At 31.7% G+C, this 19,615-nt stretch overlaps 1 protein-coding gene and 1 non-coding gene across 2 annotated transcripts in view; one reads left to right on the top strand and one right to left on the bottom strand.

Moving 5' to 3' along the window:
- Positions 1-15,385: 15,385 nt before the first annotated feature.
- On the bottom strand, positions 15,386-16,552 carry LOC117684181 (uncharacterized). Its single transcript, XR_010715232.1, has one exon. It is a non-coding gene; the product is annotated as an uncharacterized protein (transcript).
- Positions 16,553-18,723: 2,171 nt separating this feature from the next.
- LOC117684318 (scavenger receptor class F member 2-like) overlaps positions 18,724-19,615 on the top strand; it is a 43,809-nt gene continuing 42,917 nt past the window's right edge. The window contains exons 1-2 of the mRNA XM_066065255.1: positions 18,724-18,864; positions 19,356-19,577. The gene's annotated coding sequence lies outside the window, so the exon portion shown is untranslated. The remainder of the gene's footprint in view (positions 18,865-19,355; positions 19,578-19,615) is intronic.

Genomic DNA, 19,615 nt, shown 5'->3' with positions numbered 1-19,615 from the left:
TCTCTCTATATCAAATAAATTTGATTTATTTTAAGGACGTTGGATCCTGCAATCAAAAGTCTTTTTTCTAAAGTATTTTTTCAAAATCTACAAACATAGCTTAATCAAAATTCAAAACAAAATTTTGGGGTCTATATGCTTCATTTGGCGCTACAGTGTGCTTAAAATGACCTTTCTGCACACAGGGCGAAAAACCATCTTTAAGCAAGTCCTTAAAGGTGGCTTAAAGGTGACTTAAAGGAGCTTAAAGGCTATACAACCTTTAAGCCGCCTTTAAGTCACCTTTAAGCAAGTGCTTATAGGTCCTTAATGTCCAAACTTCTTTAAGCTACCTTTAAGCCACCTTTAAGCCACCTTTAAGCATCTTTAACTGGCATTTACGCTCCCTTTACGCTGCCTTTACACTGTCTTTAAGTGGCCTTTAAGTCAATATTGATCAAACTGAACAATAAAAACATATATTAAATGCAAAAGCTCTTTTATAGAGATGGGAGGGGGTCATCCGAGTGATAATATAATTTCCAAGGAAGGGGGGGGTGTTCCAGGCGGTTTTAATCGTCGCTCCATTAAACACAGATCGCTATCATCAGCACCGCTCTGATGGACACAGATTGCCGTTATAAAATTCTTTATAATTTTTGGGGGGTTTCAAAATTATTGTAGGTATGAGCGCAGTCTCTGTATCTTAATATGTGCATAAAACTAATTAAAGTATGTTTGTTTCCTATTATAAATTAATCGGTGAAAAAAATCTCTCTCTCTCTCTCTCTCTCTCTCTCTCTCTCTCTCTCTCTCTCTCTCTCTCTCTCTCTCAGTTCATCCGGTTATTAAACAAAATAAAGATAATGAACCAAAAATGCATGATTTAATTTGTTAATCGGTTTAAGGTTTGTATTTTTTTTTTTCAATTTTCATTATTTCTAACTCTAGATCTGCTAGATACATGTTAAAGATGAAAAGACTCTCAACTGCCTTTGTTATATCGGGCAGGATATTACTGCTTTGTTTGTCTAGACATAGTTTTGTTCGTTTGTGTATATCTAATTAGAGTCTATTGTTTGTCCAACTTAAGAAAACCCCTGGAACTAACACAGAATATACAAGATATACACAGCAGTTGTGTCGTGTGCCCAGGTGCATGTTTGTGTATATCTAATTAAAGTCTATTGTTTGTCCAACTTAAGAAAACCCCTGGAACTAACACAGAATATACAAGATATACACAAAAGGTGTGTCGTGTGCCCAGGTGCACGTCAGGGTTTCTAAAGGCGTTGAATCTTAGTATGTACGAGTATACGATAAGTCTAGTGAATAAAAGTTAATTTACATTTGTAATTCATTTTCAAAGTATTATTTCCTAGCTCTGGGTTTCAAAGATGTTACGTCTACAAATTAACGATACATGTATGTAAGAGTAAAATCTTGAGGCTAATTAATTAATGTACCGGTGATCATAAATAGGGGTTGATTATTTAAATATATGTATAAGGGTAAATATGTCAAATATACCCGGCCTGGCACATCATACAATTGTATGTACAAGTCATTTGCAATTGCCACATGCAGTAAATACGTCACCGGTAATTGGTAATTTTGTTTGTTATAGAAATCATGTACATGTACATACAATTACATGTAAATATTTAAACACATTGGAACGGCGCCGCGATCATGAAAACCGGGAAATTGCGGGAAATTGAACAAATACCCTAATAGTATCAATGCATTTAATAAAAGAAATGATTTCATTTTCTTTCTTACATTTTTATAGCTATAAATTAGATGAACGTATATCTACTCGGTTTAAATTTATTAACTAAGAAAGCCTACTATAGTGAACCTAACGGTTTCCATTTAGGTATAATATATTTTTGTTCACTGAAGACCAAGTTTCGTATTTCATTCTAAATACATGCATGCATGTAATTTATAAATTAGATATAATTGATTGTTACAAACTGAATGGTTTGTCAAAATCTTTTCAAGTAAACACATTCAATACAGTGATTCAATATTCACTGATATATAGGATATAAAAACGCTCATAAATATGTAAGTTGCCGTGGCGCAGAGGATGTGTGGTGATGCTAGTAAACTAAGGGTCCCGGGTTCAATTCTCGCCGTGGCCGTTTTTTTTGTGTTTTTTTTTCATTTTTCTTTCTAGAACAAAAACCGTTTTAATACCTTTTCTTTCATAAAGTTAATACATTTTGTTGGAAATTAAGCACAATATTGAATTAAATTTCTTTTAATGGCTTAAAGGTGGCTTAAAGGTAGCTTAAAGGTGGCTTAAAGGTGGCTTAAAGAAGTTTGGACATTAAGGACCTATAAGTTGTCCTTAAAGGTGGCTTAAAGGTGGCTTAAAGATGGTCTTTAAGCTGCCTTTAAGCCATCTTTACGCTTTCTTTAAGCCACCTTTAAGCAATACTTATAGCTTAAAGGTAGCTTAAAGGTGGCTTAAAGATCGTCTTTAAGCTACCTTTAAACACCTTTAAGCTATCTTTAAGGAGGACTTAAAGATGGTCATTCATCCTGTGGCACTGAAAGTGCAGATTGCACATAAATCGCTTTTCCCTCTATATTTTACGATCGGAATGAACCATGGCATCAGATACAAATTTATACTATTTAAAATAAATAAAATTAAAATTATCATCAAGAAAAATGTTACAATATCTTCACCTAATTGTTATTTTGACCTTTTTGCACTGATAAAACGCTATTTTTATCCATTACCAATTTAACATGTAATGAAATTATTCAAAAGTCTCAAACTTTTTCTCAAATTATGATAAACTTGTCAGAAAAAGCTTAAAATTTCAGAAAATAAAACAAAAAGTATAGGTCTATTATGTATAATTTGAGATATGGCATGAAATAAGCTGATTTTAGGCTAAAATTGGATTTCATTTTTCTTTGCCTTTTATAATTTTTAAGTTAAATTTGCCAATATATGATAGAAATATTGAAAAATTGTAAAATTATGTTTAGCAAATCTTAGGAACATCCTAACTAAGTTATAACTTATCTAAAATCTATCTTAAATTATGAAACATAATATTAGGGAATCTTTGTGAAACCGGCTCAATTTTAAATCCAAGAGTTCCCATTTCAACATGTACGGAATCTATACTAGTTCACTTTTCAGAGTGGTGATGGTGTTTTATAAGAATACCAGAGGCACTTAGTAACGTGACAATATCAGTAAAGTAAAATGTTTTTACACTGAACATGCATTTACATTACCAATAAAACTATATATCTCTATGTATTAGGAAAAATCGTATGAGACAGAGTGCCTCTTGCCCAATCCTGTTATGTATATAATTCAATATTGTTTAAAATAAAAATAAAAAGAATTTCTAGTAGTGTAAAATGATTTAATGAAATGATTCAATAAATGAATAAATAATAAAATATGATTCAAATAATATTATGAATTTTGCTTCTCAATTTTAATCATTTCTAGATAATTATTTAATGCTAAATCTGCTAGACTGTGAGATCCGTGTAAAAAAAAATGCATGTACGTAAATAGTCTTAATTTCCCTTGTTAAAATGTCTAGACGTTTTATGTGTTTGAGTATATCTAATTAAAATCTAAAATCACCTAAGGAAAAACCCTGGAACTAACACAGATGATACAAGATATAAACAACTGGTGAAGCTTGTACCCAGGTGCACATCAAAGTGCTTATTCAGATTATACATGTATACTTAGCTGTAGAAAACAGGCATATTTTTCCATTGCTCCTATTAAAATAAAATATGAGATCAGTTTTCAGACTTTGATTTATGCAGATGATAATTCATTACAATATGCAATGTGAAAACTTATAATATATATATATATATATATATATATATATATATATATATATATATATATATATATATATATATATATATATATATATATATATATATATATATTCCAAGAAGGATGATCTTCATTACAATTTGATAAAAAGATAATTTGATGAGTTTTCAGTCATGTAAACTGAAGCTCACTGTAGTAAAACAAAAGTGCAAATGTATAAATAGTTAAGCATTTTTAATAAGTTTATAAGTCGTTTTAACTTTTTTAACTTAAATTTAAAAAAAAAAAGTTTAGTTAGACAGAAATTTCTAAAAGACTTTGTGTACCTTGAATAATTTTTCAATATAGATTGGAAACATACATATATAAGTGCCTTTCTTTATATATAACAAATCATAAGGGTAAAAATTGTCATGTATTAAAAAGTAACCTTATTTATAATACACTATAGCTATTTAAGCCTACAAGAATCATGCCATAACTCTAAAGTAAAAGGTGTTCATAAGTACATCTTTGATATCGTAATCAAATCTCAACAGAATTTCAAAATGTTTGATGTTAGCATATATACATATATACTTAGACTTTGCAGAAAAAATTAAAGTCATCATCTTCTTTATCATTATCAACATTTTTTTTTGTATTAAACAAAATTGAGTAGTCATTAACTTGATATGTGTAAAGCATGAACTGAGCGTTTACAAATTGAAAAGTAGATATTTGGATTTGTTTCAAGCGTGTACTTAATATTTATATAGGTTTAATTACGATAGATTGGACTGCAGCATCACACATATTGATTTTATAAATAACTTAAATATACCTCTAACCTAGTAACTGGAATCAATACTTTATCTCTAATACTAGTATTATATTTTCTGAAGAACTATATTGCATATAACTATTCTGGCACAACTCTTAATAATAAATTGACTACTGAATTATTGAAAGATCCTTTACTATCCTAGCCGCCGTTCTAATTTAAAATCGAACTTAATTTAATAAGTCAAATCTTGAGCAGCCGTCCAGTGTTTTTTACTGTGGGCCACAAAAATGTTTTGTAAAATAGATAAAGGGTTTGTTCTTTTTACAAAACCATTTTGTAATTCTTTATTTTTAGTCAAATATTCAAGTAAAATCTAAAACTTAAATATAAACATATTCATTTCATTCAGATTTTGTGTAATACAGGTAATACTGTGCAAGTCTAAAACAGACAATACACAGGTAACCACTCTGGTGTTTAAAGCACAATTTTGGCAAGGTGGGAATAAGAAATTCAGAATTTTGGCTAAGTGGGAATAGACCCAAGCTGGCCGGTAACTATACGTATCTTTGTATATTCATGCCCTATGTTGATTGCAAGGTGTTATAATTTCACACCTCAAGGGCATCTTGCTTATTTCCAATGTGCATGGTTTACTTAGATAGGTAAAGTTAGCTACTAGTAACTGGCTACGAGAAGTAAGAAAAGCTAGTTACTAGTAACTGGCTACGAGATTAAATAAAAGTTGGCTACTAGTAACTGGCTACTAGTAACTGGCTACGAGAAGTAAGAAAAGCTAGCTTCTAGTAACTGGCTACGAGATAAAAGAAACTTGGCTTCTAGTTACTAGTTACTAGTTACTGTCCAAGTGAGAAAACATACCTAGGATTTCTATTTGTGTTCTTAATATGTACATTGCACTATATTATCATTTACTCATATTCCTCTCATACTCTCATCGATAATTGGTGCATTTCGTTTAAAATATCTATATTTTAGATAATATTGTCTAGTTGACTCAAGTAGCTGTACTTATAGGTTGAAAATATCAAAAGCGTGTTATTAATTATAACAATATATCATGTCATCCTCTTCATATTACAATAAAATGAATCAGACATCTCTCTTAATCTTGTTAGCTACCAGTGCATTTCGTTTCACTATATCTATTTTAAAGACAATTTTGTCATGCAACTCAAGTAGCCTTACATAAAGATTAAAGACATCTTCAAGGGTTGTTAATATCAACATTCCTTCAAGTCATCCACATAATATTACGACACAATAACTCAGATATCTCTCTTTATGTAGTCAGCTACTAGTGCATTTTGTTACAAATATCTTTATTTTTTGGCGGTTTTGTCAATATATCTCAAGTAGCTGTACATATAAATTGAAGATATATGCCAGTCTTGCTAATATCAACATTCCTTCAAGTTATCTACATAATGTTACGACACGTTTACTTAGATAACTCTCTTTATGTAGTCAGCTACTAGTGCATTTTGTTACAAATATCTTTATTTTTTGGCGGTTTTGTCAATATATCTTAACTAGCTGTATATATAAATTGAAGATATATGCCAGTTTTGCTAATATCAACATTCCTTCAAGTCATCTACATAATATTACGACACAATTACTCAGATATCTCTCTTTATGTAGTCAGCTACTAGTGCATTTTGTTACATAACTCTTATATAGATTGAAGATATAAACAAATGTGGTCAATTTGAACATTCTGTTAGGTCACCTACATGATATTACGGCACAATTACTCAGATATCTCTTTAAATCTCGTCAGCAACTAGTACATTTTGTTACAAATATCTTTATTTTTCAGGGTTTTATCAACATATCTCAAGTAACTATATATATATATATTGATGATATGTAAAAGTCTGGCTTATTTGAACATTCGATGAAATGATATTACGGCACAACTAATCAGATATCTCTCTTTATCATGTCAGCTACTTGTGCATTTCGTTACAAATACCTCCATTTTTAACAGTTTAGTTTATATACCTCAAGTAGCTGTCTTTAAAGATTGAAGATATCGACAGCCGAACGTCTGGTTGAACGAAGCTAGAGTTCAATATTGCCTGGATCCATACAATATTATATCTTATATTATAAGAAACCACTTGCTATGCAAAATAACATTATCGTTGATTCTATACTAAATAATAATCGATAAAATCAACTCACGTCAGTACTTCAGTACTTTGATTGAAAATGTGGGTCCTTTCGGGGTTTACTTTGGGTTTACTCGGGGTTACTTTGGGTTTACTGCTTTTAAGGTCAACTGTACGCACTGAAGTGTAAAGCAGACCCGTCTTTAATCATATTATTAAGGATTAACTATGTCTTGCACAAATTCAATGTTTCAGCTTTCAAACCAGCAAATCTTTGAGACTCTGCCAGTCATCGTTAAAGCTAAACCCTCTGGACAAAAGAAGTCGTTAAATTTTAATAAAAGGGGAATAATTCACAACCTGATGGGGATTTTCATCGAGTAAATTAAGAAACGACAACATCGCGCGGCATGTTATCAGACCTGAATTTCAAATCAATCGGTGAACAAACGAGCGAGATATTAAGAATCAAAGTTCTCGTCTAGATGAGAAAAAAAATAAGAAGAAATCTGAAATGTTTTCAGAATAATAGTAAGGTCTTAATTACGACTATCGTCACATCGCCTGGCTATTGAAACTGGTAGATATAATAACACGCATAGAGAAAATAGATTTTGTCCACATTGCAAAACTAGTGTTGAAGATGAATTCCATTTCTTATTTCTTTGTCCTTTATACAGAACTTTGAGCATATTACACATGAAAGAATATCATTTTAAAAAACCTTCTATGTTTAAATTAATTCAACTTTTTGATAATGAAAATGTTAAAGATCTCCATGCTCTTGGCAAATTCATCTCTAAAGGTATGCTATTAAGAGACAGCTGTATTACATAATTTTTAGTCTTTTGTTTTGTTTTCTCAACTGTATAAATAGTATAGTATATGTTGTTATTTGCACGTGCACAAGTTCTCCTATAAATACACTACCACCTTATGTTATACATATGTTATATTGATAAGCTGTAAAGCTTAAAGAAATAAAGAATGAAATTGAAGTTAACATAATTATCTGACAAGTCGGCTAATCGAATAAAGATGGTTATTATTATTTTATTTCTGCCATTTTGTTTGATGAAACGTGTATGAAGGTAGGCATTAAATTGATACAAAGAAAATGCAGATTTGCAAATAATGAGCATAATTTTTGTTTTCTTTTGTAGTCATATTGTTTTTCTTGATTAAAGTATTATATTATGTGGCTTTGAAATGAAAATGTTAACTATAATTATAAGCCAGAAACTGTCTGATTCGTACGGAAGAAAACACGGGCTTTTGAAAGAAAATTTTTACCGGGCTAGGAATACACATAAACTTCTGCCTGAAATACAGACGATTAAACGGCTTGAAAATCGAAATAAGAAAATAATTCATTATCAATCTTTTAGTCTTTATCATGGCAAGCGATCCACCCTGTCGTCAAAAGCCTTATAAGGTTTGGAATTTTGACAAAACTGTGGGCAAAATAATTCACGTGTTGTACTATGTTATTGTATGTGCCAGGTAACTAAGTTGTTCACGCATATGACTTCATTATTTTCTTGATTTAGATTTTAGTTTTGCATAGTTTTTCTTACACTGTGTTTGCAGCAAAGACAAAATTTGACATCAGCACCAACATTAATTGAAGATGAAGAGGCCTTCCAAATGCTTCAAGGTAACATTAGTAAGGTGTTTTGCCTCAAAGAAGGTGAAGGTGAAAGGACCATCCACTCAGTCTTCCCCATCAGGCAAGGTTTATTTGTGTAAAGGTGGTCTAAATTAATTTCTGATGTTTTCTGAGTTTTTCATGATTTTTCACTGGCTCTCTGGAATCTTGTTCAGTAGCTGATACATTTGTTTGTTTAAAAGTAAGGGCAGTTAAGCTCATCAAATTCTTTACACCCATTGAGGCAGTGTTAACAATTTTTTTTAAAGACTGATACATATTTGGAAAAATCTCTCTTGTTGCATGAAATTGCTGTGATTGATTTTCTTAAATTTACATTGCTACAGCATCTCTTGCACCTAGTGCGACGCATAAGAAACTTCAGTAAATATGCTTGATTAAGTTTAACATAATGCTTCCAAACAATATTGGAAAAGCAATTTTTATTTATTTTGAATTTTTGAATTATTACCCTCGTACATTGTAATATGAAACGTATCTCATTATAAAGAGCTATGAGGTCACATTCTAATTAAATGTGACTTACTATCTGAAAGCTCAAGTGAGCTTTTATGATCATTTTTTATGTGTAATCCATATGTGCATCTGTCTGACCGTCTGTCTGTTAACTTTGCACATTTTCGACTTCTCCAGAACCAATGGGCCAATTTCAACCAAACTTATCATTTAGTAAAGGGGACTCAACTTGTTAAAATGAAGGACCACAACTTATTTTAAGGGGAAATAATTACGAATTAATAAAAATTTGTTGGTATATTAAAATTTTTTTTCTCATAAACCATTTGACCAGAAAAGCTGAAACTTGTGTGGAAGCATTCTCAGGTAGTGTAGATTCAAGTCTGTTCAAGTCATCATCCTTTGATGTAGGATAGAACCACAAGGGGGAGGGGTCGGATTTTTACTTAGGAATATGTACAGAATCAAAGTACTGAAGAACTGACGGGAGATGATTTTGTCGATGTTTATTTATAAAATCAATGATATGTTATTTTGCATGACAAGTACGTGTAGTTTCTAATTTAAATTACGCACATTTTTATAATATGGATGTCTCGACTTTTTCGACAAGAATGTCGAGAAACCCCCATATGAATCATGTTAAATAATATTTAAAGATAAAATTAATTCAGTCAAACTATGTATCAGTGATAGAAATATTTCTCGAAAAAGTTATGGATCCAAGCAATATTGAACTTTAGTATCGTCCAACCAAACGCTCGGCTGACACCGTAAATCTCCGACAAGGATTCACGGAGATAGCCGAGCGTCGAGTTGAACGAAACTATATTGAACTCTGGCGTAGGAATACATACGACTACAAAAAGTATTTAAATTGTTCGTACCATTTAAAATCTGACTTTTTTCAAGGTATTTATAAATAAGGTTCGTTGAAAAACAATGCTTTAGCATACATTACATCGAATTTATCAATTATTTTTAAGAACTACATCTTGTCAGCAGCAATGATTTGTGCTGAGGTCCAAACACTGTTTCACTTTCGGTTTGTCTAAATAACTGCATAGGAGAGTTGATAAAATCAACTCCCAAAAAATAATTGTAACTTGTGTTGAAGCATCATCTGGTAGTGTAGATTTAAATTTGTTCAAATCATGATCTTTTAAAACCATGGTCTTCGGGGGTAGTGTGGGGCTATGATTGGGGTCCAATTTTACATAAGAATTCTTCTCAAAAACTCAAATGTTATAATAATTGGTATTAATTACATGCAAGTATCTTGGCATTTGTTGATTCACAGTTGTTTAGACTGTGACCCTTGGACAATCATTGGGCCCAAAAGAGGCTCAAAGATGATGTAGGGTTCATATGACATATATATATATATATTTATATATATATATATATATATATATATATATATATATATATATATATATATATATATATATATATATATATATATATATATATATATGAGCAATTGTTTGAGATCTTCTTGAGAACTGCAATGCTTAATATGTGATTTGTATAAAATTGTTTTATAATGGATATATTCTACTTCATTGTCCATATATGTATACATGTATTTTGTGGATGATTCCATTAAGCTGATTTTATTTTATGCTATTGTTGTTCAGGGGAGCGATGTGGCCTATGGGCCTCTTGATATTTAGTTTGTGATAACTTATATTAGTAAAACTTTATTTAATAACTTACCAGTATATGAAAAAAAGACTTCATCTACCCAATTTAAGGTAAATAATCTTTTTTATGATTGTTTTGTCAGTACTGCAACCATGTGCAAATCAGTGCTTTTCTATTACATGCATATGGATAAATATTTTCAGATACACTGTTATACAAGCATAATAACGATAGCATACATGTAAATACCTAAGCCATCAGAAGTTAATAACATAATATACATGTATGTTGAATCTTCTAATGTTTATAGGCGTATCGCATCTTGGTATGGTAGAAGAGTATAACCACGAAGTTGGTGACTTTTGTGGGAAAGCTATAACAGCACAAGCAGAAAATTTCACATTGGAGAACTATGTTCTTAACCTTAAAATGACCACCAAACCAAGACTCCATCTTCTGTCAAAGAAGAAAGTGCAAGAGCAGGAGGTAAAACCAATCAAAAAGCAACATTTTAAATAATATTGGTTTCTAGAGCTTACCAAACCACCCATTCCCCAAGTTATTGATTAATCCAAAGAAATGAAATCAACAAAAATCAACGTTATTCAATCATTGATAGTTAAATTTAGCTCACTTGAGTCAAAGGTTCATATGCTATTTTTTTATTATTTCTATGGTTTATATATTTTTGGAAAACCAGGTGTGAATAATTATTTGATGCCATATGTTTTAAGAAGAGAGTAATGCATATGAGTCTTGGAAACTGCCAGATATACCAGAGATATCTAAACAGTCAACACTTGAAGAACCAGATATCCCTGTGATTCCTGATCATCTACTCACCGAACAAGCATATGGTGATATGGCATAAGCAATAGTCTCACCTTTGTAAGAAAGCTGGGGTTTTTTCGAAATGTTTTTATAAGCTCACTTAGCTCAAGTTAGCATTTCTGGTTACTTTTTATCTTGTGTCTGACTGTTTCTAAACTTTTCACATTTTTTACTTAAAATTCTTCTCCTAAATTGATTTAATATGGACGTACATGTATAATAATCAACAAAGATACTACATTTAGTTTTTACGTGTAGATTATTAGAATGCCTCAGATGTCCACATGCACAGTTTGTACAGAAAGATTCTCCGACTCATGTTTTTATCCCGTGTGGACATATCGCCTGCACCGTTTGTGCAGCAGAATTGGAAGAGAGAGGACAGCAATGTCACATCTGCTGAGGAATTTTCACCAAAACCTCTAAATTGTATTTTTGAGTTGTTTACTAAACCAGTATTTCTGTACTAGACACTTAGTATGTACATATGCTAAGTAATTCGCAACTTTTCTTTTGAAATTTAAAACTCGAGTATATATCAGTAGAGAAAACTACTGAGCTGTTGGTCATGGTTTATGGATGATTTCCTATTTTTAAATTGATAAATATTTTTTTTTAATTTTGCCTATTATTAACAAATATTCTTTTTTATTTAAGGTTTTGTGCAGTAGTATGCAACTATTGTATTTATAGAGGTCAAACTTATTTTCAATTTTTTATTTAACGTGCGAGTACCCATTATTGCCGATAGCTTAAAAATAACGAAACATCCGCTATTTATTCGTTGTTGTTGAATTATGAACCATAAATATTGATTAACACGATTTTTTAAAGACACTTGAAATTGAGAAGAAATAAAAAATACGCTAAACATTTCAGAACTGACCATAAAAAAGGTAAGCCTATGAAAACGTATCCATCCATATCCCTGCGAAGGCACATGCCATGAATATACGACTTGTAATCCAATTTGATGACGGGGGCATATTGTGTTGAGATCTAAAATCAAAGTATACTTACCTCCTTGCAATAATATTTGACCAAAGCATTCAAGATAATACTTCTATTAAATAATATTCATCGAAGAACACCAAGCGGATCAAAGATTTTCCCCCGCGCACCTGCTGTGTAATAAAAAGGAGTTTTGCACGTGGACCTCACCTATATTTGTTTTTTTTACTTGACAACACTGAAATTTACCAACTAAATAAAACATTTAACACGTTCAATGCATTTCTAATCTTTCTGTTTTTTATTAATTATTATCATGGTGAGAAAAAAAAAGGGTGGAAAGGAAAATTATTTTTACAAATAGAAAAATAAATATTTTTTTTAGAATAGATGAATATTTGTGCAATCACCAAAAACATTTTTTTTAAATTTTAATTGTTGAAATTTGTTTTAAAAAATTGTATAAAATAAAATTATAATTGCTTGCATGTCATAAATTAACCAATATTTTAAATACTCTCTAAAAAAACGGCCTTCATGTAACTCCATATATCTATGGAACAAGAAAATAAGATTTTGTGAATTTTTGTTTAAGTTCATATTTACTTATCAAGGCCATCGCATAGGTATAATGGTTCCTTACTAAGTGATAGGAAATTCTTTTACTTCATTTATCTTTTATTTAATCCAACTGTGAACCTATTGAAAAAACCAAAAAGGCAGGCAGGTTTTGGCACATTTAAAAATAATATTGTTTCTTTGTCATCTCATGACCAATGCCATATAAAGTATCAGTACCTAGACTGAAGATATTTTTATAAATAACCATAGCATATATTCACTTACAAATCCAGTTGATTACAGATCAAATTTCTATTTGAGATTCAGGCAACTTTTGAGAAAAAAAATTCATTTAATACCTAGTTTACCCAAACTGTGTCAAATTTGTAAATGTTATATAAAACAAAGCATTTCAATAGGTAATCTAATTCTTAAAAGAAAACAACATGTAATCAATGTGTGTAAGCTATTGGACTTTTAATTGAAAGAAAACAAACATATAAGATTTATAAAATTTCCAAAATCATACACTTGCATTTAAATTGCCAACATCTATCATGGCAAATATATATAGACAAGTTTACCTACATTCCAAATGAAAATACTTTTCCAAGTGGAAGTTACAAAAATGCCCAACCAAATTTGATATTGACCATAACAGTTTAACTTAAAAAAAAATTAAAACTAGCACACAGGTAATTTACAAATGGCAACATAAATCTACTCAATTGACAAATACATCAAAAAAAATATAAATTACAATTCTAATATTTACGAATTCACTTTCACTTTCAACATTTACAACATTTCTGCTATTCTCTAAAAAATACTTTTTTGAATAATGAAAGAAGTAACTGAAAATCTGAAGTATTTACCATCTATCTGCTTAAACATTCTTTTATAATTGTTACATGTAATTCCTTTTTAAAATTTACAACAGATGTACAATGTACAGTATTTTTTAGAATCAACCTTATCATATCGATGTACAGTCATCTGTATTATCTAAGTACAAATTACAAATGTATTTAAAAAAATTTCAATAAATTTATAAACAGCTGTTAATTATCATAGGCATCCATGAGAGCCATCTTACTCTTAATTTGCTTCAGAGGGAAAAAGCAGAGAATTAACCACCACAAACCCACGTGTCACTCAACTCAAGGATTAATTCCTGCTTTTTTAAATTAAAAAAAAAAGAATTTCTGTTTCTTGCGAAATATGTCTTGGGTAAGCTAGGAGAAACTTGGTCATCTGATAATGAATGTAGAGTGGGGAAATGTTCTTGAAATTTACCTGAAACACATAACATAGCATGCTTGTAATTATTCCACACTCAAAATCATATACATTGTTCAGGTACATGTACTTTTGACCAAAGTTGATTTTCTGTCACGAAAGTCTAAATAAAATTAATCATTTTTAGTTGATAGAGCAAATCATTTTACTTACATGCATTCCCTTTTCACTTCTCTATATATTAAGCTATGCATCTTTGTTAACTTATGGTAATAACTTTGGCAATTGGCAACAAATTCCATACCACATCTCTGAGGTGATCGAAGTGCTAGCTAAAAAAAATCTGGTATTGGAATGCTGAAAGCAGAGTCCTGGCTGTAGGCAGGCAAATCGCCAATGTTACTATAAATAGCACAACTTCAAAAGTAAACAAAAAACCGAACAGCGTCAAAGTAAAAGCTTCCACTATACCAAATAGTTACACAAAGAGCCACGTTTTGTCAAAAGTGTTGGCATTTCGAGAGAATTGTCTATCTTTTTTAGTTCTCTTATTAATGACGTGTTTTAAAACCAAGACTATACATTTTGGACATATCCAACATATACAATGCGCATGAATATCCTGACTTTTTTCAACTATAGACATACATATTTTTGTATAGCCGCTTACAAAATTTGGTATTTGGTCTCACTCTGACGCTTTGACGACATTAAAAGCCTGAGAGAGAGAGAGAGAGAGAGAGAGAGAGAGAGAGAGAGAGAGAGAGAGAGATTTCAGTTTTTAATACACAATATGCATAAAGACACAAAAGAGCCAGGCTTTCAGTACTTCAGTACTTTGATTATGAATAGGACCCTTAATTAATTAACTCTTGACAGCCGACTAGGTTTTGCTTAAGTACACTTGTACTTACGGATTTAAGTCTTAAGAACGCACTGAAGTCCTACTAAAGCAGTCTTAGACTTAGGTACCTTTTATGTTACGACCTCCGATATCATGAAACTATATTAAATGATAGAGTTTGATTAGATTCTGTCATTTATTACCAGCAAATTATTTTCAATCTACATGGTTTTAAAAAGATACTAAAAAACAAAGAGCTAACGACTTCTAAATACTAATCTCTGACGACAAAATCCTGACTAGTGATAATCAAAATTTTCTGAGTTTACAGTTTAAACAGTTCCAGTCTCGGAACTTGCATGAACCAGACTGTTGAGAAATCCTTTTGATGTTCAGCTATCAAAGGGGAGGCGTAGGGGAGGGTCATCATTTGCCAAATAAAACTGAAAATTCATCGACAACTACATGTGTATAATCATGTCAAAGCTGGTTGCTTTATCAAAAACCAAGGTCTAATAACCAATGTGTCGCTCACTCACGGCCTAATTTACTTGCGCAATGAAGTTTGTAAGCCGAGCAAACAATTCGGTGGCTTCCTCTTTTGTTGTGGGTGTATAAACCAAATTATTTTGGCGAATCAAATGTCCAGCCAACTCTTCGAGCTCCACGGTTACGCTCCTTACTGGCGGATTTTGACCATATTGTCGCTCAAGAGCCATGAAGTTCCCATTTAAAGGCATCTTGTAGTCCCGTGCCAAGTACGTTTCAGGTTGAAAATATAAAACATCTGGCTTCCCAGATGGCAGATCAACATTCTTGCTTTTTCTTATCCGATGCTCGTTCCAGTGCCGTGCTATTCCATCAAGTTCTGTATCAATCAAACGTAAGAAACAGAACCGGCTGCATTCAAGGTGAATCATATCGGAGGTATCCATTTTTTCATAACAGCCAAATCTTTAAAGTGATAAATCCATGTATTCCCTACCATTTCACGCAAACTTCTCCAAAATTTCTCTATCTTGGTGTTTCTGTTGGAAGATCTGTAAATGAAACTTGAGATTCCTTGAAATGGATCATTATGATTCCAGCGTAAACCTTACTGTATGTCGCGTGCGATAGAGTTTTCCATTCCCCTATCAGCATTCACTATCATAGGTACACCATTTATTTCCTTTACGTAATCTAAATAGAATCTTGCAACATATTGCGGGTTTTTATTTGAATTGCAAGCACGCAACCATAGAACACGTCGTGAATAGCCATAGACTGATCTATGTATCGAAATACCGAATGGTTTAAGTTTGTCCCAACCGTTCATTTGGATGGCAAAATTTGGTCCTTTGTTAGAATAAGCTCGTCGATGCAAACATCTGCGACTTCTTGCAAGCACCCCCTCTGCATCCAATACAGACAGTGCCCAGCGAACATTTTCCGGGGATTCGATGATATCGTGATCAGTGAGCAACTTTCGCCGCATCAGCCTATACCCCACATTTCTAGAAGACCCAGCAAGTTCATGTAGTATAGCACGCACAATTTCTTTTAATGAAGATTGGATTTCTCTTCTCTTAAGCTGTTTTTCTCCCAAAATTCGGTGTACTTGCCTTTCACCAATAGCTATTCCATGCATGGTGACTAGAAACCCAATTATTTCTCTCATAGTGTATACTGCATGGTACGTAGTATATGGCGATAATATCATCTCTTTCAAAATTTGCTCCAAATGTGTTTAGATTTTGCAGAAAAGCTGGTGTGTAAGTGTTACGGCTCATCATAACAAGTTACCAACCTGAAATACATTTTGAAAAGTTTATAGAGAGACAACACGTAAGATGTCAAGTTTGAAACAAGTTCGTTAAAAAATGAAAACAAAACAGTTATTAACCGAATACCGGGTAGTTATAGCAATAGTCAATCAGAATTCATTACATGCTTATTAGCATGAGCAAATTCACATGAAGTTATTCATTAGTAATTTGTCATACATGTATTTTTTACTTTATAAAAAAACTTCCTTCATTTAATAGGGATCAGTCAAATATAAACTTCATTACACATCTTCTGAAAGTTCTTAAAATTAAAAAAAAACACACCTATACGACGCCACAGCTTTCGTAATTTTTGTCATTTTGTAAAAAAATAAAGAGGGGGGATAGAGGAGTTTGAAAATTAATATCAATATATGGAGACATATAGCATTGGGAGCGGGTTACTTGTCAAGATTTTGGATAAGTCTTCTCCCTGTTTCTGTTATAAAACGATCAAGGGAGTACATTATAAGCTTTTTCACGTATGCATTATTTGCGTTTCCCCTCTTGATATACTTCTCTACGTTTTAAAAGATAATGTACAAGTTAATGAGAACAAGATATCTGTGAGCCAATGTTCACTAGTGATACCCCCGCTCTGATGTGAATATGCATATAAGCAAAGTCGACATTTAACAGAAAGTTGGCATCCGATAAGTATAAAAATATATCCCACAATATGGCATGCCTAAACAAATAGTGTGTTAAAATTTCAAGCATCTGCGATAAAAAGTTGCTGAGATAAATGCGACAGAAATTTTTGTTACGGACGGACTGACAGACGGACAGAAGGACGGACAGACAGACACACAAGGGTAAAACAGTATACACCCTTCTCCTTCAGAGCGGGGGTATAAAAAAGAGTGAAAATATAAAAATGTTGTCAACGCTACCATCGATTTATGGTCTTTAGAGAAGTCGACAGACATACCCAGCACGTAGGATGTGCCTGCCTACTATTCAGAGAGAGAATACCCTCGACTACACATGAGAATACTTATAATTTGCATTCATTAAGATTGGTAAACAGATTTTAAAGATACATTGACATACAGGTTTTCACAAGTCATAACCAACACAACACGAATATATTCCTGCATCTGCATTGTAAAAACATGTAAAAAAACAAAAACCAAAAAACCCTCCTTAACAAATCTGAAATAAGTCATATGGCTTTCGTATGATTTTCTCTGCTTTGCTTTGCTTTGAATTGATCAGAAAAAACAAAATGGCCGCTAGGTTGGAGAAAATTATCAATGATATTATTAAGTCGTTTTGTCAGATAATGATGTTGACTTGTCAAATAATTATGTAAATTTTTCAGATAATTATGACGACTTGCTAGAGAGTGATGTCGGCTTAAAAGATGAATATTTCGACTTGTCAGAAAATATTATGTCAACTGGATTGCACAAATTTGGCGTAGACACGTTATCGTGTTTACTTTTTAAACACGTGAATAATTGACAAGTCGACAAAGAGATCTGACAAGTCGACATAAAGATCTGACAAGTCGACATAAAGATCTGACAAGTCGACATAATTATCTGACAAATGGTGGCAGAACTATGCCACCATAGTCTACTTTGTTATTTACATGATCTTTTATACATATACACTGCACAATGCTTGGAGAACTTCTGACTTGCAGATCAGTAGCTAACGCTTTATTGTTAACTTGCTCAAAAGAAAAAAATAGGATCCACATAAAAGATATAAGAAAAAAATATCTGACTAAAAAACATATAAACTTTTTTCATATTAACAATCAAACAGGTTAGTATCAGTTTTTAGTACTATTAGAGGTAAATTATGTAAATATTTGCATAAACTTCCTCACCTTTAGACATGTTATATATTGTTAGATATTGCAGAGATTGAAACTTATTTGGTCATAAATTTATTCTATAGGAACGTTAGCGATGTAGCCCAAAGACATCTTATTTCTTTTTTAAGATTGATTACTCAAAACATATTGATAAATGACCAAAACTTACCACCTTATCTCGAATTTCAAATAACTTCTAGATTACTTTGTTTTGAAATTATGAAATCTTAAAGTTTGACATTATGCTCATTAATACTTTGTGGATTATTTGGACATTCCTCAACTTTAATGTCACTAGGGGGTATGGTAAGTGAACATTTCTTCAATATATAACTCTGAACTAACCAGTGTTTGTTTACTTTCGTTTTATATAAGAAAAAATACCATGCTATTCCCTGCATTGAACATTATGAATTATTGATAGCTATCAATTTTAAAAAGGTTGAGTATTATAATTGCATCCAAACCTAATCAAACTATTAATACACTGTGTTAACTAGGTAAACGTAATCTCAGAGTACGTTGATTATGGTCAAATATAAAATACTATCCATATCATCACTTGTCAGATCAACTGGGGCTCATCATCTAAATGTTAAGTCACATATTATGGTATTTTTCTGTTTGTAGTGAATTAATTAAATTTTAGAATTAACAAAAATGGTCTTTAAATATAATAGTAAATCAGCTTCTAATATACTTTTAACAGATACATTTACATAAAACAAAATCAGACTTAGTTATTTTTATCTTAAGATAACGAACATGTGTTAGTGTGTTGATTAATTCCTTAACAGATGATTTATCAGCAAATAAGCTCGCACAGCAATACAAAACAGCTAGTATTTGCCATTCGTGCGTTGCTAGTAAAGCTGTTGATAGAGACATACAAACCTGTGCCAGGATGGAAGATATTGGAACTACCTCGACCGATAAGAGTACCCGGTGGTATGTAGATCTGGGATAAATATTAAGTCTGTACAATATCAGGATACAGTACAAGGACTATGGGGGTTTTAGTAAGTACACAAATAATATGTTTTATAATTATATAATA

This window comes from Magallana gigas, chromosome 7 (genome assembly GCF_963853765.1).
Source record: "Magallana gigas chromosome 7, xbMagGiga1.1, whole genome shotgun sequence".
In the NCBI taxonomy this organism is placed as follows: domain Eukaryota; kingdom Metazoa; phylum Mollusca; class Bivalvia; order Ostreida; family Ostreidae; genus Magallana; species Magallana gigas.
The sequence above is the reverse complement of the archived record's forward strand: the minus strand, read 5'-3'. Positions and strand labels throughout refer to the sequence as shown.